At 39.6% G+C, this 25,490-nt stretch overlaps 1 protein-coding gene across 2 annotated transcripts in view; it reads right to left on the bottom strand.

The window, feature by feature from the left end:
- Positions 1–24,612, bottom strand: part of erbin (erbb2 interacting protein) — a 98,365-nt gene extending 73,753 nt beyond the window's left edge. The window contains exon 1 of one of the 2 annotated variants that reach the window (XM_062056847.1): positions 23,760–24,612. The gene's annotated coding sequence lies outside the window, so the exon portion shown is untranslated. The remainder of the gene's footprint in view (positions 1–23,759) is intronic. The other variant, XM_062056845.1, reaches the window with a different exon arrangement.
- Positions 24,613–25,490: the final 878 nt, after the last annotated feature.

Raw genomic sequence — 25,490 nt, 5'->3', positions numbered from 1 at the left:
GTGTCGATGCTGGGTGTTTGTTTTCTGTCAGAGTCCATTATCATCGTTGTTGTGGAAGCTGTTTCAACTTTAAAAATTGTCCAGGGCCTTGATGTCATGGACAACAATAACTCTTGCTTCTGGACCTCCATTCAGCTTGATGTAGATTTTACAGTTGGCACTCCAAGTTCCCTGGATTTTTCCCTCCTTTCTCAAGTCGCGTGCTTTCTTGGCGATTCCAGCATTACGTTTTGTGAGATGCTCATTCATGTACACATTTGTTCCCTTCAGCTTCTTTCCCTGTCTCAGCAATGCCATTTTAGATTTTCTGTTTACGAGTTTCACAAGCACGACTGGAGTGGCGTTGTTGTTTCTTCCGTTCAGTGGGATGCATGTTTCGATGGTATTAATGTCAATTTCAATTTCCTTTGATTGCAGAAAGTTGACCACTTGCTGTTCTGCTGAGACCATATCCATTTCATCAGGTTCACCTTCATTATTCACAGCTTTCGCATAGGATCTTGGTTTAATTCGGTGCCCTGTCACGATGATATCATTCATTCGTTTGTCCTGATCCATTTCATCTATGATATTCCTCAGCATGTTGTTGTCTTCTTGAAGGATCTTCATTTGTTTGCTCATTTCAGTGGCTTCATTATTTCTTCTGTTGTTCTGAGATTGCAGATTTTCTATATTTTGCTGCAGACTTTTCACATCTTGTAGGTGTTCTGCTGTTACTTTTCTCAGATATTCTTTCATTTCTTTCCTTTCTTCTTTCATTTTGTTAAGTTTTTGTAGTATCGCTTCTTGATTCCCATCATGTCCTGTGTCCAACCTCAAATCTTGTTCCCAGTTGTGTTCTGTATCAGCTGACCCCGAACGTTTCGGGATTTCAATCTTTCCTTTACCTTTTCGCATCGCGGCAGTCGCTGATGTCAGAGCCTCTTGTGTCTTAACGGCAGTTGCTTCTTTGGCGACTTGCGGCACTTTAACTTCTTTTTTACAACAATTTCGTATCTTGCGCCGTTCAGAGATCAATTTGAGGTGTCAGCCTGTCAACTTATATCACTCTACGACGTCGGGATCACTTTAAAACAGCTGTAAACTCGCCGTAGCTTTTGGTTGCTAGGCAACCGCTTTGAACTGCGGCAAGGCGCCTTTGGCTTGAGGCTCACAGCTCTTCCACTCGCCTTATTTCAGCGTATCAGTGCCTCTCTACTGTCCAAAATCAGATCGAAGATGCCAGGTGACTCTCCTGTGGCTGTGATCGCGAATCAGTGGTCAAAATCTTAAGATTTAACAAAAAACTCCGGTAGCAGAAGCGGAGCCTTTTTCTTTTGCGTCCTTTCTCATTGACAGGAAGTGACACCTGACGAAATGTAATGTAGACGAAAAGGCGGTGTACATTTGCAAATACTGTGCAAAGAGCTACGTCAAAAATGACACAAAGATGCAGCAGCATATAGGCAAGTGCCCAATAATATCTAATTATTGTAATTCCCCATTAATTCCCCATGAATTCCCATGGACCGTGTCCAACTTTGAATAATCAAAAAATTGTCAATATTTCCAAAGTTATAAATAAATGGGTTATACTTGTATAGCGCTTTTCTACCTTCAAGGTACTCAAAGCGCTTTGACAGTATTTTCCACATTCACCCATTCACACACACTGATGGCGGGAGCTGCCATGCAAGGCGCTAACCAGCAGCCATCAGGAGCAAGGGTGAAGTGTCTTGCCCAAGGACACAACGGACGTGACTAGGATGGTAGAAGGTGGGGATTGAACCCCAGTAACCAGCAACCCTCCGATTGCTGGCACGGCCACTCTACCAACTTCGCCACGCCGAAGTTCCTGAGCTTAACTTCCCGTGGTAAATTTCCGGAAAGTTTCCGTAAATTTACTGGAATCTTTCCACCCCTTTGCAACCCTAAGCTCAACACACTAAAGAAGCCGACGTCTCTCGCTAGCTCAACACACTAAAGAAGCCTACGTCTCTCGCTAGCTCAACACACTAAAGAAGCAGACATCTCTCGCTAGCTAACACACAAAAAAAGATGACGGCTCTCGCTATCTAAAAACATCCAAGAAGCAGAGATCTCTTGCTAGCTCATCACACTCAAGAAGCCGACGTCTCACTTGCACTTTTTGTTACCTTCCTCACACTCATCCAATCACCAGTCAGGACTAAGCCTATAAACACATTCATAGTCTCACAGACCATAGGAAATTATAGAACTATTTTTATAAATAAATAGGGCTGTGAAACTTTGGGTGTCCCACGATTCGATTCAATATCGATTCTTGGGGTCAAGATTCGATTAAAAATCGATTTTTTTTTTTTCAATTCAACACGATTCTCGATTCAAAAACGATGTTTTCCCGATTCAAAAGGATTCTCTATTCATTCAATACATAGGATTTCAGCAGGATCTACCCCAGTCTGCTGACATGCAAGCAGAGTAGTAGATTTTTGTAAAACGCTTTTATAATTGTAAAGGAGAATGTTTTATCAACTGATTGCAATAATGTAAATTTGTTTTAACTATTAAATGAACCAAAAATATGACTTATTTTATCTTTGTGAAAATATTGGACACAGTGTTGTCAAGCTTATGAGATGTGATGCAAGTGTAAGCCACTGTGACACTATTGTTCTTTTTTTTAATTTTTATAAATGTCTAATGACAATGTCAATGAGGGATTTCTAATCACTGTTATGTTGAAATTGTAACTAATATTGATACTGTTGTTGATAATATTCATTTTTGTTTCACTACTTTTGGTTTGTTCTGTGTCGTTTGTGTCTCCTCTCAATTGCTCTGTTTATTGCAGTTCTGAGTGTTGCTGGGTCGGGTTTGGTTTTGGAATTGGATTGCGTTGTTATGGTATTGCTGTGTATTGTTTTGTTGGATTGATTAATTTAAAAAAAAAATAAAATTAATGAAAAAATAAATAAATATTAAAATCGATTTTTTTAAAATGAGAATCGATTCTGAATCGCACAACATGAGAATCTCGATTCGAATTCGAATCGATTTTTTCCCACACCCCTATAAATAAACAACTACCCCACAACAAATAGGCTGCTAGACAATCACTCCAATTCCATTTTTCATTAGCATTCATTAGTGGGAAGTATTTATACACTTTATCATTTAAAACACATTTTATAAGTGTGATGCATATCATAAGATTCAGAGTCAAAACTGGGTGCAATCATTTTTGGTGTATTTATTCCCTGCTATTTGTAGGGGGTATTGGACCGTAACCACTGCAAATAAAGGGGATGTTGTGTGCTCTCTGACTGGGTCAAAACAAAGTGATCATCATTCTCTTAAAAATATGTATATAATAGAGCTTGCTGTAGTCAAAGTTGCTGACTCATACTGTAAACTGGCATGGTTGCATAACTACACTGGTAATGTTTAAACTGGAGGTTTCTTAACGCTGGCGAACTGTGCAGAGTTCATTACAGGAAGATCACGTTGTCTCCATAAGGAGCTCTCATTAAATATTTGTGCTAGGGTCACCTAAGTGTGGCCTGACGGCCATTATTGGACAGTAACTCTTCTGAAAGAAAATGTGAATTATTCGTTAACAAAGGAGATATATCGTTAGGTAGTATTTGCTTTGTCAGCTATATAGCTGAGATGTGGATGTTTTGTTTAGATGGTTTAGCATATATAAACATATTGTGGATTGCTTTAAGCAATTTCCCTGTATAAAATGTATTTACATGGCCCCGTTGCATTCTTTCCCTGTTTTAGTGTTGCAATGCGCTTCTAATATCAACAAAGGGCTGCACTGCGCCAGTAAGCATGACCATAACATTCAAGCTTTATTCATGCTCCAACTTACTTATTACTATGCATAAGATCAGAACCAAACCAACCAGTCAAAGGGATGGGTATCGTTTACATTTGAACCGATACTAGCCTTAAATTGGTACTTGAAAAACGGGGCTGGTGCTTAGACGGTGGCCTAACCGGTTCCCTAATAGGTACTTAAAAGGAAAAACATGCACATTTTTGTACAAAAGGGAAAAAAAAGGTTTTTAATTCTTATCGAATTTTGTGACATTCAAGTTTAACAGATCAGTAATTGAAATACCGTATTTTTCGGACTATAGTCGCAGTTTTTTTCATAGTTTGGTGCAACTTATACTTTTTTTTTTTTTTTTTTGCGACTTATACTCAGGAGCAACTTATGTGTGAAATCATTAACACATTACCGTAAAATATCAAATAATATTATTTGACTCATTCACGTAAGAAACTAGACGTATAAGATTTAATGGGATTTAGCGATTAGGAGTGACAGATTGTTTGGTAAACGTATAGCATGTTCTATATTTTATAGTTATTTGAATGACTTTTACCATAATGTTACGTTAACATACCAGGCACGTTCTCAGTTGGTTATTTATGCCTCATATAATGTACACTTATTCAGCCTGTTGTTCACTATTCTTTATTTATTTTAAATTGCCTTTCAAATGTCTATTCTTGGTGTTGGGTTTTCTCAAATAAATTTCCCCCAAAAATGCGACTTATACTCCTTTGTGACTTATATATATTTTTTTCCTTCTTTTTTATGCATTTTCGGCCGGTGCGACTTGTACTCCGAAAAATACGGTACTTCAATAGTACATATTAAACAACTAATTAGGAAATTCAAAAATAAGTCAAAAAAATACAAATCCACAAGAAATTGTCATAATTATTGCAGCAATACGAAACAGAGAATTTGGAGACAAAAGAGGAGACAATTAAAAGAACAGAACATTTTGAAGTGCATCAATGTTATAAAAATTTTTTAGATTTATTTAAGAAGGTAGCTAAGGAAATGTAAAATGCAGACTTAATTTGAACTCCTATATAAAATACAAATGAGATGAAAAATAATGAAGCAGGTATATTATTAAAGGTGAATAATAAAGCGTACACAAACCACCACACGCTGCATTTGTGCAAGCCAACTGATTAACTTTCCGCAATGGGCAAGATTGTGCAGAACGCAACCTGACAGTCGGGGCAGGAACGGTCTTTTCCCTCTGATTTAAAACTCCTTCCATCAATTCACAGAGCCTTTTAAATTACCTTTGAGACACTTAAAAGTTTTGTTTCCATAATTTTCGTCCTAAAATCCCTTCGAAAAAACTCTTCCGCTGCTTTTCTTTGCTTCCGACCCGATACATTCATAGTACTAGCGTCAGGTTTGTAGCACAATCCAAGATCATTTCTTGATGCTGTCTGTAATTTAACATCAGAAAAGTAATATTTGTAATATGTGTCAATTTTACAGTTAAAACAAGTTATAAGGATCCGCAAATCCTAGTGTGACGTCATAGGTCAACCGGAAAAGTAATTCAGTTAGCCGCGCTAAAATGAAATAAGCTCCCCCCCAATGTACGGGAGGCACATGGCGTATGACCAACAGTCACATTTGAGTGTGAATGGACACTTGGATTTCACATGTGACTACACTACACTAAATTAATCTGAGTTTTCAAATAGTTTGGCTTTTTGTATTTTCGCACATACTGTATATGTGAAGTCCCAGTGTCCATGCACACTCTCTAAAGCAGTGGTTCTTAACCTGAGTCGGGCTCAGGGGTTCGGCGCAGGTCAAAACACACCCGACTCATCGTGTAAATAAAAACTTCTCCCTATCGGCGTATTACTGATACGGCAACAGCAGAAGTCAGACTGATTTGCAGGTGTGTAATTTGTTGTGAGTTTATGCACTGTGTTGGTTTTGTTGTTTGAACAAGGTGATGTTCATGCACGGTTCATTTTGTGCACCAGTAAAAAAACATGGTAACACTTCAGTATGGGGAACATATTCACCATTAATTAGTTGCTTATTAACATGCAAATTAGTAACATATTGGCTCTTAACTAGTCATTAAGTACATATTAATGCCTTATTCGGCATGCCCTTATTATAACCCTAACCCTCTAACCCTAGCCCTAAGCCTAACCCGAACCCTAACCCATACCAAATAACTCTAAATTAAGTCTTTGTTACTTAGAATGTATTGCCCTAGTGTCCAAAAAACTCTAAATTAAGTCTTTGTTACTTAGAATATGTTCCCCATACTAAAGTGTTACCAAAAACATATAATAACTTTGTCTGTAATTTGAAAAAAAAGGAGGGTTCGGTGAATGTGCATATGAAACTGGTGGGGTGCGGTACCTCCAACAAGGTTAAGAACCACTGCTCTAAAGGTATGTCTACACTAAACCGGATAACCCCTTTAACGAATAATTATTTAGCCTAAGCCTCGTTTTAGCCACACTAAATCAACGTTTAAGGTTCCCCTCTTCGGACAATTTTTTACACGGGTAAGTGCACCGTCTATTTCTTGAATCTCCGGCTCTTAGCTTTGTATGGACTCATTGATCGTTTACAAACTGAGGTCGAAGAGGAAGTGACGCCAGAAAGACAGCGCCCCACACAGGAAGTGACATCAGAAAGAACGCGACAAGCGCCAGCTTCATAACAACCCGTTCGGTAACTCGGCGGCAACCACTCGAAAGATGGAGGCGAATCATCCAGACAATGCCAGTGTTTCTCCTTCTTGTATATGTACAGACGCTTTTGAAAATCACACATCAATACCTTAAGAGAAGGAAACGGACGATTGCAGCTATTTCGGATACAACACATCTCAGACGGCAGCATAGCAATGTTGAGCGACGGTTTTGGATAAGCCCTGGAAAAACGGCAGCATAGTTGGATATGTTTGTCACCGAGTGTGTTGTGTCAGAGGAAAGGCAAGAGAACTTTCGAATGTCCAGGTCAGCTGTGATTCTACTTAGTGAAAACCTTTGTCCATTTGTCGAAGGAGGTACGACAATGCGGGCTCCCGTGGACAAGGGAAGACTACGAAAAATAGCGAATGCATTTGGACTGGCAAAGCAGACTATCAGTTATTGTCCGCGATGCATGTCTAGCAATTACTCAACATCTAGTTTTGTACTTCGTAACTATTGTGAAGCCATGAAGTGGTTGCGGCCGTCAAGTACGACCGCCAATTTCAGCCTACAAATGTCCTGTTGTTGGTTGTTGTAAAATGTTCTTTATCACATTGTTTACTTTCAAACGTCCATTAAAGATATGATTCATGTATGGTGGCTCAGGTGTGATTCACTTCAATAGTCTAACAGCTGATGGTGGTGAGGCAAGCAAGGTTTACTGTTGAAAGAAATGTGGCAATAGTCTACATTGAAACATAGGGTAAGGATACACTTCCAGGTCAGAGGTGACTATGACGCGCACATTTTTTCGCGCATGCGTACTAGGTCGCGTTGCACCGGCGGACGGAGGGGGAGGGGGTCTTAAACGGTGGCATTCTTGTGTGTGGACACGGATAAGGTTAGGTGGGATTTACCCTGGATAACCTTATCTGGCTTAGTACAACTGTTGGTCATACAAAGTGTACCTTCCGTCCACTCGGGCTCTTATTTCCTCTCAGCGCGGAGAAATGTATTGCTTTTCCGGTTGACCGTAAAAACACAAGACATCCTCACAAATCGTGAGTCAACAGCCCAGTTCTTGTTGTACGCGATGTATGCTGTTATATTGGCACTAATTACAAATATTACGTCTCTAATGGCTGTGCTGTTAAATAGCAGACAGCATCCAGAAATGTTCTGATATTGCGCCATGAACATTACACTACTACCAAGAAGGTCTCTGGGAGTCTCTGGATGCGGGTCTGAAGCAAAGACTGGTGGTGGAGAGTTGTTTCAAAGGAATTTTTGGACGGAGAATGGACAGAAAACTTTCAAATGTCTAATATCATTCAAAAGGTTCTGTAGAATGGTGGACGAAGTTTTAAAATCCAAAGGAAAAGACCGTTCGTGCCCGTCAGATGAGGGTTGTTACTGGTCTGTCCAAGCTTGCCAGTTGTGCAGAATACAGTTAATACTAATCAGTTTGGAGTGCACAAATGCAGCGTGAAGAGGTTTGTGTACGCTTTCTTCTTTGCCTTGTAATATACTTGCTTTATTCTCTTCCCTTTCACTCCTATTTGTTCTGAAGTCCGAAAGAAGCCGGCATTCTCCGTTTCCTTTGCTACCTTTTCAAATAAATCTAGATTTTTAGCTATATTTTGATTGAATGGGATCCACTTTGGGTTATATACCGCTCGTTGAGACTGGCGCATGTACGATACAAAGGGTCCCCTACGGCAGCACACACCCACTGGAGAGATCTGGTTTTTAATTGCATAATCAAGGTGTGTTAGTCCGACTTTTGAAAAAACAAACACGATCAGATTAAGGTGTTTCCATTGGTTGTAGAATGCTTGTTTTGAATCAAATCATTTGAGAAATCAGACTAATTCAATGCACGGTAACATAATCGCTGAAGTGCAGGGATGTGAGCACCCTTTGGCAAAAAAAGAGGAACATTTCTATCAGTATTAGGTTCTGCCACACAAACCCCAAAATACATTTTTGAAAATCAAGACTACATTTCCTACACTATATTTTACCTTTAGATGTATTCTCATCTACCAACCTCTTTTGGCTGTCTTTTTGACACTTACTGTTCCAAGTAATGTACCACATATGCTTTCGTTTTTTAAGAAGATAATTAACTTTAAAAGTTTACATTATTATCATTGAAAATGAAATGTAAAATTCTCTAAAATGCATGCCAACAACTCAGAAAATGTTTCCCATTTGACAACTTTAACCTGTAGCCACTGCCCCTAGTGTAATATACTTCACCTGTTATGACTTCTGTTTACGATCTGTCACGTCAAAAATATACCTTCTTGCTGGCTACTAATAGGTATTCTAGAAAAATGTTTCCCAAACTGAGGTATGTTTAGTACCACAAATGGTACGCTGGCTCCATCTACTTAATAAAATATCCAAACACAGTGTTACTGTTCAAACTGTGTGTAATGTTACAGTGGCCAAAATATTAAATATACTTGTAAAATAAAATCTCTGCCTTGTTTTTGATTCATATTTAAGCTTACTATGCTACTGTATTTTAATGTTGGCCATTATGGTGGTTCTTGGAGAGTCAAGTGTTTTCTGAGCTGGTTCTTGGTGAAAAAAGTTTGAGAACCACTGCATCCTCACCTTCTACCATCCTAGTCACGTCCGTTGTGTCCTTGGGCAAGACACTTCACCCTTGCTCCTGATGGCTGCTGGTTAGCGCCTTGCATGGCAGCTCCCGCCATCAGTGTGTGAATGTGTGTGTGAATGGGTGAATGTGGAAATTCTGTCAAAGCGCTTTGAGTACCTTGAAGGTAGAAAAGCGCTATACAAGTATAACCCATTTATCATTTATTTATTAGAACTAAAACAGGTTCAGAACTAACAGTGTTCAGAATGTAATCATCCAAATATGACCAGCAGCAAAGAAGACAGCCGTCAACGTTGTGGCTCGGAGAGCAAACGGAGGTGACAACAAGTAAGCTAGCTAGATGGGTAGCTAGGTCGCAAGCTTGTTCCGATGCTCCTGATCGTCTCCCCGTCTTGCATCTCAATGCGGCGTTTAGGCAAGACAAACAGCAAGTACCTGCGACTGAGGCAAGCGTTCAACACATTTTTTTTGTTACTTGGGGGGATTCAAACTATTTTGGACCGGTAGTAGTCGATCCACAGCGATCGTTCTGCCATACAATACCTCAATGCTAACGAGGGGAAATTACACTCCAACGACTGTCGTCGGCTTTGATAGTTAGGATTGCTCATTTGCATTAAAACAGTTGTTTTTCTCACTACGACAAGGCGAAGGTATCCTTGCGCAGGCACAACCTCCTAGTTTTTTGGAGTATAAATATTTGGGGTTTTGGCACCAGCCGCTGGACTAGATCTGACCAATCTAAGTCTATGAGGACAAACTGATGAAGCCTACTCGGATGAGCGGCGAAACAACTTCTAAGACAAACCAAACAGTCCAGTTGCGATCAATTGAATGTCCTGAATGAGAAGGACCTTGATGAATGAGAACATTCATAGACATTTTGTTTACATCGTAATTTTGTTGAAATTTCATTAAAAAAAGGGGAGAGATATTTTGACACAAAAATGAATGTTTCAACACCGATTTCTGCATTTTCGCAGAAATTTCACATGCTTGGAAGTGAAACATCAGACAGAGCCTTGCATTTCTCATATCTGATCACTTGACTTCTTTCCATACGTCACAGAGGAAGCAACACCAGCAACGTGCACTTTTAATGGTTTGAAAGGAAGAGTAGGCATGAATTCACAATATCATCATAGCTTAATGCAGTGCTTCTACAATATTTTCTGTCACGCCCCCCCCCCCCCCCCCCCCCAGGAAGAAGAAAATATTTTACCACCCCCCACTCTTTACCATGACTATAAATAGTATAATTTGTGTATAAAATTGTTATAAATATAAATATATATATATATATATATATATATTAAGGCTGAAACGACGCGTCGACATAGTCGACGTAATCGGTTACGTAAATACGTCGCATATTTACGTCACACTACCGTCATGGCGAAGCGCAAAGCAGACGATCAAAGCAGACGATGCGAGCGGTGCGAGCGTGGGGGGAAAAGCATGCCAAAAGTGGTCAAAAGTGTGGGAGTATTTCAATAAACGGCCTAATAATGTTGTTGTATGCACACTGTGTCGAGCGGAAATGGCCTATCATAGCAGCACAACGGCTATGAACGAACATTTGAAAAGAAAACCATCAACTAGTCAATCGTCCGCGCGAGCATACGTTGTCATCATTACACAAAACATGAATGTGTCATTTGTATCTGCTAGGGGTGTAACGGTACGTGTTTTGTATTGAACCGTTTCGGTACGGGGCTTTCGGTTCGGTACGAGGGTGTACCGAACGAGTTTCTAAGCTAAAGCTAAAGTGTTAACAAGCTGCTTTGCTCCGTCTGCCTTTGTCTCAGCACGCAGCATTGTCCCACCCACACAACCACCTGATTGGTACACAGAAAGCATTATCAGCCAATCAGCAGTGCGCATTCAGAGCGCATGTAGTCAGCGCTTCAGCGTCTAGCAGATAGGTGTTTAGCAGGTGAGCATCAGGCAGCGGACTCTCCCCAAATGATAATAAACACCTCCCAGTCAACTACTAGTAACATCACTATGAGCCCGTTGACCTTCTAGAAACTTAAACTGCAGCTCAGCTCACTCGCAGTCCTGGCTTGAGGTGAAGGCTAATTACCTCTCAGTTCCAGCCACATCGACCCCTTTTGAGCGCCTATTTTCAGCTGCTGGGAATATTGTAAACAAGAAAAGAACCAGAGCATGTACAAATGCTAACCTTTCTTCATTACAACTGTTAGTCACTCACTGGAATGAGTAGAATTGGTTATTGTGTACTGTGTTGGACTGGATGTTTATTTTGCACATTTTAAAAGCAATACTTAATGTTTACAGTGCTCCAGAATATTTAGATTGGCACTTTTTTGTATTGGATGTTTATCTTTATTTTTGCACATTTTAGCAAATAAGCAATACTTTCACTTTTGTTGAAATGTTTACACTGTTGTTACAGAATATTTCGTTTTGCACTTTTTTGTATTGGATGTTTATCTTTATTTTTGCACATTTTAAAGCAAAATAAGCAATACTTTTACTTTTGAAATGCTTATACTATTGCAGAATATTAAGATTTGCACTGGATGTTGACTTTTATATTTGCACATTAAAAAGCAAATAAGCTACTTTTAATTTTGTTAAAGGGAAACTTCGGTTTTTTTCAACCTGGGCCCTGTTTTCATAATTTTTTCTGTATATGTGAGTGCTGGATAAAACATTTTTTGAGGTCGCGCCAGTATTGAGCAGGGCAGGCAGCCTCCAGCCCAGCTAACGCTCGTACACAGGGCAACTGGCTCTCGTCAAAATTCGGCCTATAAACATGCATTTTTTTCACACTGACAGGCTCAGATAGTTACAATGAGTGTCCGACAACATACTAGAAAGGAGAAATTAACGTATGTCTCTACCTTTAGCTGGAGATCGCTGTTTGTTGTGAGCTGTGTCCAAATCTCACCACGCTACAAATCTCGTTCCGAAATCTCGCGATAACTCGCGACAAAACACCGGTGGAAAAACAGTTACCTGACTGAGGTGAAGAGAGATGACTGAAGTGATTTTCTGTTGGATTACCGAAGACAGTCTTCGGTAATCCAACAGAAAATCACTTCAGTCATCTCTCTTCACCTCAGTCAGGTAACTGTTTTTCCACCGGTGTTTTGTCGCGAGTTATCGCGAGATTTCGGAACGAGATTTGTAGCGTGGTGAGATTTGGACACAGAAGTGATTTTCTGTTGGATTACCGAAGACAGTCTTCGGTAATCCAACAGAAAATCACTTCAGTCATCTCTCTTCACCTCAGTCAGGTAACTGTTTTTCCACCGGTGTTTTGTCGCGAGTTATCGCGAGATTTCGGAACGAGATTTGTAGCGTGGTGAGATTTGGACACAGCTCACAACAAACAGCGATCTCCAGCTAAAGGTAGAGACATACGTTAATTTCTCCTTTCTAGTATGTTGTCGGACACTCATTGTAACTATCTGAGCCTGTCAGTGTGAAAAAAATGCATGTTTATAGGCCGAATTTTGACGAGAGCCAGTTGCCCTGTGTACGAGCGTTAGCTGGGCTGGAGGCTGCCTGCCCTGCTCAATACTGGCGCGACCTCAAAAAATGTTTTATCCAGCACTCACATATACAGAAAAAATTATGAAAACAGGGCCCAGGTTGAAAAAAACCGAAGTTTCCCTTTAAATGTTAAAAGTTTTAAATGTTTACATTGTTACAGAATATTTAGTCATGTTGTTGTCAATGTTGACTGAGTGGCCATACTTCTTTTTTTTTTTAAATAAAAGCCATGCCTTTTGAAAAAACGGGCCTACATTTATTTTTTCATCTTCATTTTGAATAAAAAAATAATTGGTAAAAGGAAAAATAATCTATAGATTAATCGAAAAAAATAATCTATAGATTAATCGATAGAAAAATAATCGTTAGCTGCAGCCTTAATATATATATAATTAACATTAATAGAAACAAAACAACACATCGGTCTTTCCCTGTCTCCCACCGTGGTTACAGTGAAGCCAAGTGCTTTTTGATTGATTGAAACATTTATTAGTAGATTGCACAGTTCAGTACATATTCCGTAAAATTGACCACTAAATCGTAACACCCGAATAAGTTTTTCAACTTGTGTAAGTCGGGGTCCACGTAAATCAATTCATGGTGCTACATTCACTTCTTCATATACTGGTACAGCAAAAAACGCATGTTCAAGGTCAATACTCCCTTTGGCATTGCACCGGCCCCACTATTTGAGAAGGACTGGCTTAATGTATCCATCCATCCATTTTCCACCGCTTGTCCCTCTCGGGGTCGCGGCAAGTCACCACCTTATTGCCGGGCCAACCAACACAAATAGACAACATTCACACCCAATTTCAGACACTAGGGCCAATTTAGTGTAATATCTAATAATAGCGTAACAATATACGTCGTCAAATGAATTATATTGATTTTTTTAGGAAATACAAAAGAGACATTAAAAACGAGCTGGATGGATCAACAGGTGTCACATAAAAAACATGTGACATGCTCTTATATATCGACTATGTTCTGCTTGTTTTAGGAGTGTTTGACTGTCTTGGGCTTGGACGACACCGGTAGTTGTTACTGCGGAAGCCTTTGGTGCAAAGAACTATTATCTTGCATTGGAGATAACGTGTTGTAAACTTCAAACAGGAGACGAGGAAGATAAGTGGGCTTGGTAAACAAGTGTATAGCAGTGGTCACCAGCGTTCTGAAAATTACTTTTAAAAAGGAATTAATTATAGTTACTTGTTACTTTACCAAAAAAGTAATTGAATTACTGACATAATTACTCTCAAATGTAATGTAATTAATTACTAGGGAAAGCAATTTATAAATTACTTTAGTGACGTGCCTCATCGAGGGTTTCAACAGAGTTGTGTTTTTATCTTTAGCAATTAGCAGCGCACTTTGTCAGCTTTGACGCCAGCTCTTTTGAATCTTTTCACCGGATTGTGGTACCAACTTACCTCTGCTTAATAAAGAGATTGGATGTGCTCTGATGGCTGTCATATCATCTTGTCAACAAACAAGGTATATTTTGGATGGCAAGTTTATCACTTCAATTATTGATTTGTTTTTCAATATTCCCATTGTGTACATGTGAGTAAGTTTGTTGTCTGCTGTGTCACAGTGTGATGGTGCCTCTTCCCATTTGATATCAAGTTCATTTTAGTGTGGTGCTGCTTATTGCTTTCACAGGTAAAAGAATATTTCCTGCATTGAACTTGCTGCACTTATGATGCTGTCTTGTCGTCGACATAAAACCCTCATCAAAAGTGGCGTGCCACGTTACATCAAGCTATCTCTAACAGCGTTGTATTGCACCTAAAAGTAATTAGATTAGTTGTTTGATGCTACAAAATGTATGATACGTTGCAACAGTCAGCCTTAATGTATTGTTGCAGCTAGATTTTCGTGCACTTCATGCAACGCGTGTTTGCGAGACGAGCAAATGTAGTGTGGGTCGTGCTCGGGGGGTTGTGGCCGCTGTGAGGCTGAAGAGGGAGAGGCAAGGCATGCGGGCGTGTTCAGGGGTTATAACGCCTGTCATCTGGTCACTTTCCGGGTAGGGTTGTCACTGATGTCATATTAATACAGAATTTTTTTTCGAATATGTTTTGCGATGACCGGTGGAGCACCAAAGATTGACTGGTCGGCATCTTGTGCTGCAGCTATTGATTATTTTAGCAATTGCCTATCAATTAGCTTGTTCGAATAATGGAGTTATTAGGTAACACACTTTAGTCTCAATGCCTAGTTTAGGGAAATTAGTTGAAATAAACAAGTTTTCTGCTTGCCATAACCTAGGGCTGGGCGATATGGCCTTTTATTAATATCTCAATATTTTTAGGCCATGTCACGATACATGATATATATCTCGATATTTTGCCTTAGCCTTGAATGAACACTTGATGCATATAATCACACCAGTATGATGATTCTATGTGTCTACATTAAAACATTCTTGTTCATACTTCATTAATATATATGCTTATAACTTTCATGCAAAGAGGGAAATCACAACTAAGTCAATTTACCAAAACTGTATTTATTAAACAGTTATTAAGCAGTGGCACAAACATTCATGTCATTTCCAAAACAAAGTTCAAGATTGTCAGAGACATTTTAAAACAAGCTATGAGTGCACTTTTGTGCATGATGTCACTAAGATGACATATCAAAACAACACTAAATTGAAGTGCACTTTTTGTACAGAACGCCACTACAATAGTTTAAAACAAAAAAATGCACTTTTGTGCATGATGTCACACAAGATATTTCAATAACTGTCAAATAAAAATGAGCTGCATAATAGGAAATCAAATAGTGTATGTCCTTCGCTATGTGGTAGGTTCCTGCGGACGTTATCTCATTCTGTTGTTGACTATTTGTTTCATACGGTGTTGATGTGGAAATGGTTGCTTCGGCATTTTGTTGGTGTGGCACCAGCCGGAGATGTTGACATGCGGAATTTCAAGCACTCCTTATTTTCTAGCGGGTGACTTTTAAAATGATGCTACATTAGCAGTGGTGCTACTTTTTGTAGCAACGCTTTTGCCACATAATTGTTCAACATCTTCCCGCTTGAAGCCAAACCGCCAGACGATGTTTTCCTTGGGAATTCATTATTCCTTCATTTGTTACCAGATTTGCACCTTCTCTCTCTCGTATTACCACCCGCACCGCACCGTTAGCATCACAGCTAACGTTACCATCTCGCTACCTGTCTGCTCCGCTGGAGCGTGTGACGTTGCACACGTGACGTATGTAAGAAGGTGCGCTTGTTTTAGTATCTGTGAGAAGGAGAGACAAGAAAGAGTGGGAAACGCATGCAGTGTAATGCCCGCAGCTAAAAGCATCTGCGTGAGAACGTATAGTCCAGGGGTCGGCAACCCAAAATGTTGAAAGAGCCATATTGGACCAAAAATACAAAAACAAATCGGTCTGGAGCCGCAACAAATTAAAAGCCATATTACATACAGATAGTGTGTCATGAGATATACATTGAATTAAGAGGACTTAAAGGAAACTAAATGAGCTCAAATATTGCTACAAATGAGGCATAATGATGCAATATGTACATATAGCTAGCCTGAATAGCATGTTAGTATCGATTAGCTTGCAGTCATGCAGTGACCAAATATGTCTGATTAGCACTCCACACAAGTCAATAACATCAACAAAACTCACCTTTGTGCATTCACGCACGTTAAAAGTGTGGTGGACAAAATGAGACAGAAAAAGAAGTGGCATAAAACACGTCCTAGAAAGTCGGAGAAAGTTATACATGGAAACAAACTAAGGTGAGTTCAAGGACCGCCAAAATTAGTAGGACAAAACGGCGCTCGCCAAATACTCGAATCAGTGAAGCATGTTTAATATAAACAGAGTGATTTATAACAATTAGGGAGGTTTGTGTCATGTTTGTCCTCATACAGAAACCATACTAAAAAAAAAAAATAGATTTTTTTTCCCCTCATCTTTTTCCATTCTTCATACATTTTTGAAAAATCTCCAGAGAGCCACTAGGGCGGCGCTAAAGAGCCTCATGCGGCTCTAGAGCCGCGGGTTGCCGACCCCCGGTATAGTCGAATATCACGATATAGTCATTTTCTATATCGCACAGAGACAAACCCGCGATATATCGAGTATATCGATATATCGACCAGCCCTACCATAACCTTCATTCTTTTTTATGTTTCATTTTAAAAATCAATGAAGACAAAAGCTAAGCACGACCCCAACAGTCACCTTAAAACAGAGGTATGAATTTAACTGGGATTATAGCTAGATCTGGGCCCATAATATATATATATTTTTGGGAGGTTTAGAAGAAACAGGAAGTTGCGAAGCAAGGTAGGTTGCATGAACAAAAGGCACCTGCGCTCTGGTAACCTAGCAAAACAGGAAGTGATCAGTAGGGTTGGGTATCGAGTATCGATTGGAACCGGGACTAACTTTCCGATTTTCCCGGAATCGTTCAAAAGTTTAAATTTCGATTCCTATTTTCGATACCAGTCCGCCGACCGGAAAAAAAATATGTCCGCCGAACCGGAAGAAGAAGACGCTGAACACCAACGAAGAAGCGCCCACCGCCGGAAGTGTTAGCATAGCCGAGCGAGTCAGTCAAGCTCAAGCATGGATAGCGGGCGTCGGCGGTCGAAAGTGTGGCTTTACTTTACAAAAAAAAATGAAATTACCGCGAAATAACAGAGCTCCATGTCCATCAAGAAACGAGTGGAGAGAGAGCTGCAGATGTACCGGACGTTCCACCGATACTTATGTCTGACCACCTTGCTACATGGTGGTGGTCCGGTGGAACCAACAAAAGATTTATCCTTTGCTGTCAGATCTCGCTTTCTACTATTTATGCGTGCAAGCTTCTTCCACACCCAGCGAACGTGTATTTTCCACAGCAGGAGACACTATCTGTCCAGAACGCTCACGCATCCTGCCTGAGAAGGCGGATATGGTCATTTTCCTAAACAAGAACTGTCTCTGATTTTATACTGTACCTGCTGCTAATCTGGACAGGGTTTTGCAAGTTGTTTCTTATTGTTTATTTGCTTTTCTGCACCAGGTTAGCCCATCAGTGGGAGCACGGTAACATTTTTAAGTACCTGCAGCATTATACACTTGTGTGTAAATGTGTTTTCATGAGGTTTTCAAAAATAAAGCTCTCTTGAGGAAAGTGTACCCCTGGGAAAATGTATTCATAATTCATGATATTTATATTCAAGTTCATAGATTTGATATTTATATTCTAGTTGAAAACAGCCCTGTGAGGAATTTATAGTAAAGTTTATAAAAACTTAATAAAATTAAAATTTGATGGAGAATGTCAGACTATTTCATTCAGAAAGACTGTAGGTTAGCTAGCTCATTTAAAATATCCTAAACTTTATTTTGACCCTGCCTCTTAAAAGAATTGGTGCAGAGAATCGTAAGGAATCGGAATCGAAACAAAGAATCGGAATCGGAATCGTTCGAATTCAAACGATACCCAACCCTAGTGATCAGTGAGCAATGGGATGGACACGCTATACAGCCAATCACGTAACAGTGTCAAGTAGAGGTGGGAATCTTTGGCCACCCCATGATCCGATTACGATTTAAGAGCTAGGATTCGATAAAAAAATCAATTGTTGATGCACCTTTAATTTATGTATATTGATACAGTTTTACATTTATTTTCGTTTCACTAAATAAGCGTTTATCACTTGCAACTTTTAAAAACGGTGCCTTTGCAATAGGAAATTCCCATTACATTTTAAATGCATGGAAATGTGTGCAAAACTGGAACATAAGTGCCCTATAATAAATGAGCTGGTCGGATCTCCCTGTGATTAGGCACGCTGTAGTCACCCAAATGTTTAAACTGTCTGAATTACTTTTTTTACAGTAAATAAATGGATTGATTATTGACGTTTACTAATCAATGTTATAATTGTCCATGTCCAAATTACGATGCATTTGAAAAACTATTATTTCCCCCACCTCTAGTATCAAGTTTGATTACGCCATTTTGTTGTCTCGCTTTTGATTGTTTTCACGGAGTGAGAAGAGAAATTACTTCATTGTTGATAAAGGGGCGGCGTGGCAAAGTTGGTAGAGTGGCCGTGCCAGCAATCGGAGGGTTGCTGGTTACTGGGGTTCAATCCCCACCTTCTACCATCCTAGTGACGTCCGTTGACACTTCACCCTTGCACCTGATGGCTGCTGGTTAGCGCCATGCATGGCAGCTCCCGCCATCAGTGTGTATGAATGGGTGAATGTAGAAATACTGTCAAAGCGCTTTGAGTAGAAAAGCGCTATACAAGTATAACCCATTTATCATTTATTTATAAAACAGAAAACGTCACCTCAACATTGTGGCAAGTTTTTGGAATTTTTTTTAAAACTAACCTCTTTTCTTTTCAACCCTCGTCTGTTCCCTGTTCGGGTATAAGGAAATAACAGGTAGGAACTAAAGTGCAGGACTGTATAAATAAAATAAATTAGACAATATAACAAATGTGCTATTTTAAAATAATAGTAATTTTGTCCAATAAAGTGTAAATAGTAATTACTGCATAACAAATTCCTTTCCATACTTAAAGAATAACGGACCAAATTTAATGTTGCACTAAACCTGCAAAAAAATTTGTCAAGTTTTTCTTTGTTTACATGTTCAAACTTTTCACTATTATTTTACACTTTATTAAACATTTCATAAATACTCCATATTTTTGCACATTCATTTTAAAAGTTCAATGTTAAGTGATTAACAGGATTTTAGAATTTGGTTTAAACTGATTGTTTTCCATTATTGTGTTGACATTTCCTTTCCTTTCTGTCTTGATAGCTAAGGGGTATATAATCAAAGGAAGGTTACATTTGAGATACAAATTTATATGAATTTACATTTATATTAAATTCATTTTTCACCAGGTCCTATTTTTGACAAGTCATTAAAAATATAAATAATTATTGCTTTTGACCAATATAAAACACTTATATCTTGATAGTATTTAGCCCCAATTATGGCATACAATTACACCCCTAATAATTATTGCTGTTAATTGAATAAAAGATGCCAAAGAGGTCTCACACAGCTGCCATATTTTGTGAAAAATGCTGCACAATAATGAAGATCAGCTGGTGTCCAGATGACATTCTGCTGACATAGAACGACCATCAGACTGGACACTTCTGTCCCCGTGGACATTCCTCTCATGTTTGTGGACCATGTCCGCATACCATCGAGCTTCTTCTTTGGCCCGGGTCAGGGGTTAATTAAACCGGGTCAACCTTGGATCTGGACACCAGGACTGGAAGAGCCCGAGTCGTGCACAAAACTTGTGCACGAGAGGGGGGGGGGGGGGGGGCGCAACGCAGTCACAGCACCAAACATCCACAGAAGTCCATTTAAGGGAAATGTTTGTCTCTGCTCCATTTCCCAGCCAAATAACTAACAAATTAGCAAACACGGACGCTTCAGATTAGCAATCTTAAAGGGATTAAAAGACATCAGTTGATCTGATTTTCTGGAAAATGAAAACATTCATTAATCCTGCACAAGAAGGGAGATGGTGCCTCAGCAGCTGTGTGTTTAGGACCGGTGTTCTTAAAAGAGTGATACTTCATAAAAAATGCAACCATCTGCATAATCCGATTTTTAACAACGCAAGTAATGGACCGATTTTGATGAAAATTTCAGAAAATGTCAGAAATAAGTCCTAAAACAAGTGCTTTTGTAGTTTTTATTATTATTGATTAACAATCTTGTCAAAATACTTATTGTTGACATATATTCTGTCATTATACAGTATAGACCAGGGGTGTCGAACTCGCTTTTATTGAGGGCCACATTTAACAGTGAATATATATAGAAACACACACACACACACACACACACACACACACACACACACACACACATATATATATATATATATATATATATATATATACACTAGGGCTGGGCGATATATCGATATATCACGGGTTTGTCTCTGTGCGATATAGAAAATGACTATATCGTGATATTCGAGTATACGTTGTCACGCAGTTGCTTTAAACTGCGGGTGTTTCTCACTCTTTGTTGTCTCTCCTTCTCACAGACATAAAACAAGCGCACATTCTTACATACGTCACATACGTATACGCCCTCCCGGAGCAGAGAGGTAGCGGCATGGGTAACGTTAGCTGTGGTGCGAGTGGTAATACGAGAGAAAGAAGGTGCGAATCTGGTAACAAAAGAAGGAAGAATTAATTCCCAAGAAAAACAGCACGGGGTCCATCGTCTGGCGGTGGTTTGGCTTCGAGCGGCAAGATGTCGAATAGACAACCGTAATATGTCAAGTGTGAGGCAAAAGCGTTGCTACAAAAAGTAGCATTACTGCTAATATGCTGGTTAGCGCCTTGCATGGCAGCTCCCGCCATCAGTGTGTGAATGGGTGAATGTGGAAATTCTGTCAAAGCGCTTTGAGTACCTTGAAGGTAGAAAAGCGCTATACAAGTATAACCCATTTATCATTTATAATATGTAGCATCATTTGAAAAGTCACCTGTTTGAAAATGAAGAGTGCTTGAAACTCCGCATGTCAACATCACCGTTTGGTGCCACACCAACAAAATGCTGAGGCAACCATTTCCACATCAACACCGTATGAAACAAATAGTCAACAACAGAAGGAGATAACGTCCGCAGTAACCTACCACATACCGAAGGACATACACTATTTGATTTCCTATTATGCAGCTCATTTTTATTTGACAGTTATTGAAATATCTTGTGTGACATCATGCACAAAAGTGCACTTTATTTGTTTTAAACTATTGTAGTAGCGTTCTGTACAAAAAGCGCACTTTAATTTAGTGTTGTTTTAAAATGTCATCTTAGTGACATCATGCACAAAAGTGCACTAATAACTCGTTTTAAAATGTCTCTGACAATCTTGCACTTTCTGTCTTGAAATGACATGAATGTTTGTACCACTGCTTAATAACTGTTTAATAAATACACTTTTGGTAAATTTACTTAGTTGTGGTTTCCCTCTCTGCATGAAAGTTTAAAATTAGCATATATTAATACAGTATGAACAAGAATGTTTTAATGTAGACACATAGAATCATCATACTGCTGTGATTATATGCATCAAGTGTTCATTCAAGGCTAAGGCAAAATATCGAGATATATATTGTGTATCGTGACATGCCCTAAAAATATTGAGATATTAAAAAAAGGCCATATCGCAGATACATTTTTTATTAATTATCATTACATGTTTTACAGACTGACAGATAACTTGCTTTGAAGTCGTAAGTCAAGGTGACAAGCGGACATTGAAGTATTTTATTTTTTTAAAGGCCTACTGAAACCCACTACTACCGACCACGCAGTCTGATAGTTTATATATCAATGATGAAATCTTAACATTGCAACACATGCCAATACGGCCGGGTTAACTTATAAAGTGCAATTTTAAATTTTGCCCGAAATATCCTGCTGAAAACGTCTCGGTATGATGACGTTTGCGCGTGACGTCACGGATTGTAGCGGACATTTTGGGACACCATTGTGGCCAGCTATTAAGTCGTCTGTTTTCATCGCAAAATTCCACAGTATTCTGGACATCTGTGTTGGTGAATCTTTTGCAATTTGTTTAATGAACAATGAAGACAGCAAAGAAGAAAGCTGTAGGTGGGAAGCGGCCGGCTGCAGCAACACAAACACGTAGCCGGTGTTTCATTGTTTACATTCCCGAAATATGACAGTCAAGCTTTACCATTGGCCTGTGGAGAACTGGGACAATTGAGATTCTTACCAGGGGGACTTTGAATTGGATATGCACTACCGTGAGTACACAGCTGCGGCTTCCAAACATTTGATCGCTTGCCCGTACGTGCGTGCCGCTATGTGCATGTCACGCTATGTGCATGTCACGTCGCTATGTGCATGTCACGTACGTAACTTTGGGGACTTTGGGGAAATATATGTGCTGTATGAACTTTGCGGAGGTGAACGGTACTTTGGGCTGTGGGATTGAGTGTGTTGTGCGGGTGTTTGTCTTGTATTGGCGGCTTATATGGACGGGAAGGGGCAGGTGTTGTTATGCGGGATTAATTTGTGGCATATTAAATATAAGCCTGGTTGTGTTGTGGCTAATGGAGTATATATATGTCTCGTGTTTATTTACTGCTTTAGTCATTCCCAGCTGAATATCAGGTCCCACCCGCCTCTCACAGCATCTTCCCTATCTGAATAGCTTCCACTACCCCCTAGTCCTTCACTCTCACTTTCCTCATCCACGAATCTTTCATCCTCGCTCAAATTAATGGGGTAATCGTCGCTTTCTCGGTCCGAATCGCTCTCGCTGCTGGTGGCCATGATTGTAAACAATGTGCAGATGTGAGGAGCTCCACAACCTGTGACGTCACGCTACTTCCGGTACAGGCAAGGCTTTTTTATCAGCGACCAAAAGTTGCGAACTTTATCGTCAATGTTCTCTACTAAATCCTTTCAGCAAAAATATGGCAATATCGCGAAATGATCAAGTATGACACATAGAATGGACCTGCTATCCCCGTTTAAATAAGAAAATCTCATTTCAGTAGGCCTTTAAATGAAGTGACAGGCCACTTTAAATGGTGTGGTATGCAACATTAAATGGTGTGGCAAGCCACAATAACTGACGTGGCGGGCCTGATCTGGTCCATGGGCCTTGAGTTTGACACCTGTGTTGTAAACAAACAACCAGCCATCAGGATTGTTTCCTGATATGTAAATTAATGCTAAAAATAACCACAATATTGCAACGTCATTAACCTTAAATGCTTTCGATATTTTGTTCCAAGGAAACATTTAGCGTTGATGCGCATGCGCAAAGCGTCGGTCAATTTGTTCAGGTAGCACGTCATATTGTGGACCATATTTGCATGTTATATTTGTGAATGTTGGGACAATATTGTCTAATTTCTGCAAATAAAATCAAACAGGGTTAAAAGCTGTGCGTGCCTGAAATTTCACTAGTGATTCAAAAAGACATAATAAAAAGGCAAAAAATAATTATAATGAAGACTTGAATGTAAAAATATTAGGACGCCACTCGCTAGGCTATGACTAGCCGTGTTAGCATAGCGATGTTGCTGGGGGGGCCCCCACATTACGATAAGAAAAAAAAAACCTCACCTGGATGTTTTCGTAACGTCCGTTTGTCCACGACACAGGTGACCCGAGCCCAGTCAAACTTGATGTGTATAAGTGGACATTAGTCCGCTTAGAAGACGGTACTTCGCAGGGCTTTTAGCTAGGCTAGTAGCTAGCTAATGTAGCCCACTTAAAAGAGCGAGTAAAATTGGCCCAAATAGCACATTTTCCAAAGAAAGGCGCTACAAAAGTGGCTCAATTCACATGAAAACTAAAACATCATAAAAAAAAGACAGTGAATATAAGCAAGTCCCGGCTGGTTAAGACTTAAATATCAGAGGAGTAAAAAAAATCCAAAATGTCCTCAGTATTCAGTGAGGAAATACAAAAGATCCTTGGCCGACTGGAAGCTTGTCGTCCAAAAGCGACCCTCGTCCAGACCTTTCTGCGTGTTCGCTCCTCCAACGCCCGGTTCATTTGTGTTTAACGTGCCGGGGACATGAAGAAAACCCTTCCGCTTGCCTTTGACTCTACCAGACCCAAGCGCTAGTTACACCAAGCCCCCGCCGAGAAGACTGCCTCCTCTGCCGGACACACTCCAACCAACAGCCCGCCTCAGGCTGGAGGTCTGCTCGCTTCGCTCCACTGCAGTATACACCCGCCCCCGAAACTACTCCTTTTTTTTTCTCAAGGTAAATATGCAAATATGAAAATGCAAAACACAGCTGAGCAGACAAAAGGGTAAATAAGTGAACGAAAACCATAAATGTTTTATCGAGCACGACGACTCATATAACCTTACTCGTTTTTTTAAAACATGCAATCAACAAATAAGCCAAAAACACTGAACATGAAACTAAAAGTAATTGTGAAAAGGAACGTTTGGTATGTTAATGTCGCCCACGAGCTTTTAGAATACAACAGCGCTCCCTAAAGGAACATTTACCTCCTACAAGAACCGCACACCTGTGTGAAGTTGCCCCGCCCACCTTGTCCCGTGCTGTTGTGCTACCACAATTTTTGTTTGACAAGTATAGTTCTATGCCAGGGGTCTTCAAACTACGGCACGCGGGCCGGATATAGCCCGCCAGCGTCCAAAATCCGGCCCACGGGGAGTCCCAAGTTAAATAAAAAATAAATAAATAAATTTAAATCTGTCCTTTCTAATCCATCTTCTACCGCTTGTTACTCTCGGGGTCTCCTTGGTACTCACTGTGGTGCAAGCGCAATGTCACGTTATCGGTGGGAAAATGCATATGATTTGCCTGTATATATAGAAATATATATATATATATATATATATATATAGATATTCCGATATTGTCCAACTCTTAATTACTGATTCCGATATCAACCGATACCGATATATACAGTCGTGGAATTAACAAATTATTATGCCTAATTTTGTTGTGATGCCCCGCTGGATGCATTAAACAATGTAACAAGGTTTACCAAAATAAGAGAACAACTTCAACTCAAGTTATGGTAAAAAGTCCCAACATGCACTGCCATATTTATTATTGTAGTCCGAAAGTGCATTATTTTTTTTAACATGCCTCAAAACAGCAGCTTGGAATTTGCACATACATTACATAGAAACTAGTAATTAATGAAAATGAGTCAAATTAACAGTTAAAGGTTAGAACTATTAGTGGACCAGCAGCACGCACAATCATGTTTGCTTATGGGCTGTATCCCTTGCAGACTGTATTGATATATAATGTAGGAACCAGAATATTAATTACAGAAAGAAACAACCCTTTTGTGTGAATG

This window comes from Entelurus aequoreus, linkage group LG08 (genome assembly GCF_033978785.1).
Source record: "Entelurus aequoreus isolate RoL-2023_Sb linkage group LG08, RoL_Eaeq_v1.1, whole genome shotgun sequence".
In the NCBI taxonomy this organism is placed as follows: Eukaryota; Metazoa; Chordata; class Actinopteri; order Syngnathiformes; family Syngnathidae; genus Entelurus; species Entelurus aequoreus.
The sequence above is the reverse complement of the archived record's forward strand: the minus strand, read 5'-3'. Positions and strand labels throughout refer to the sequence as shown.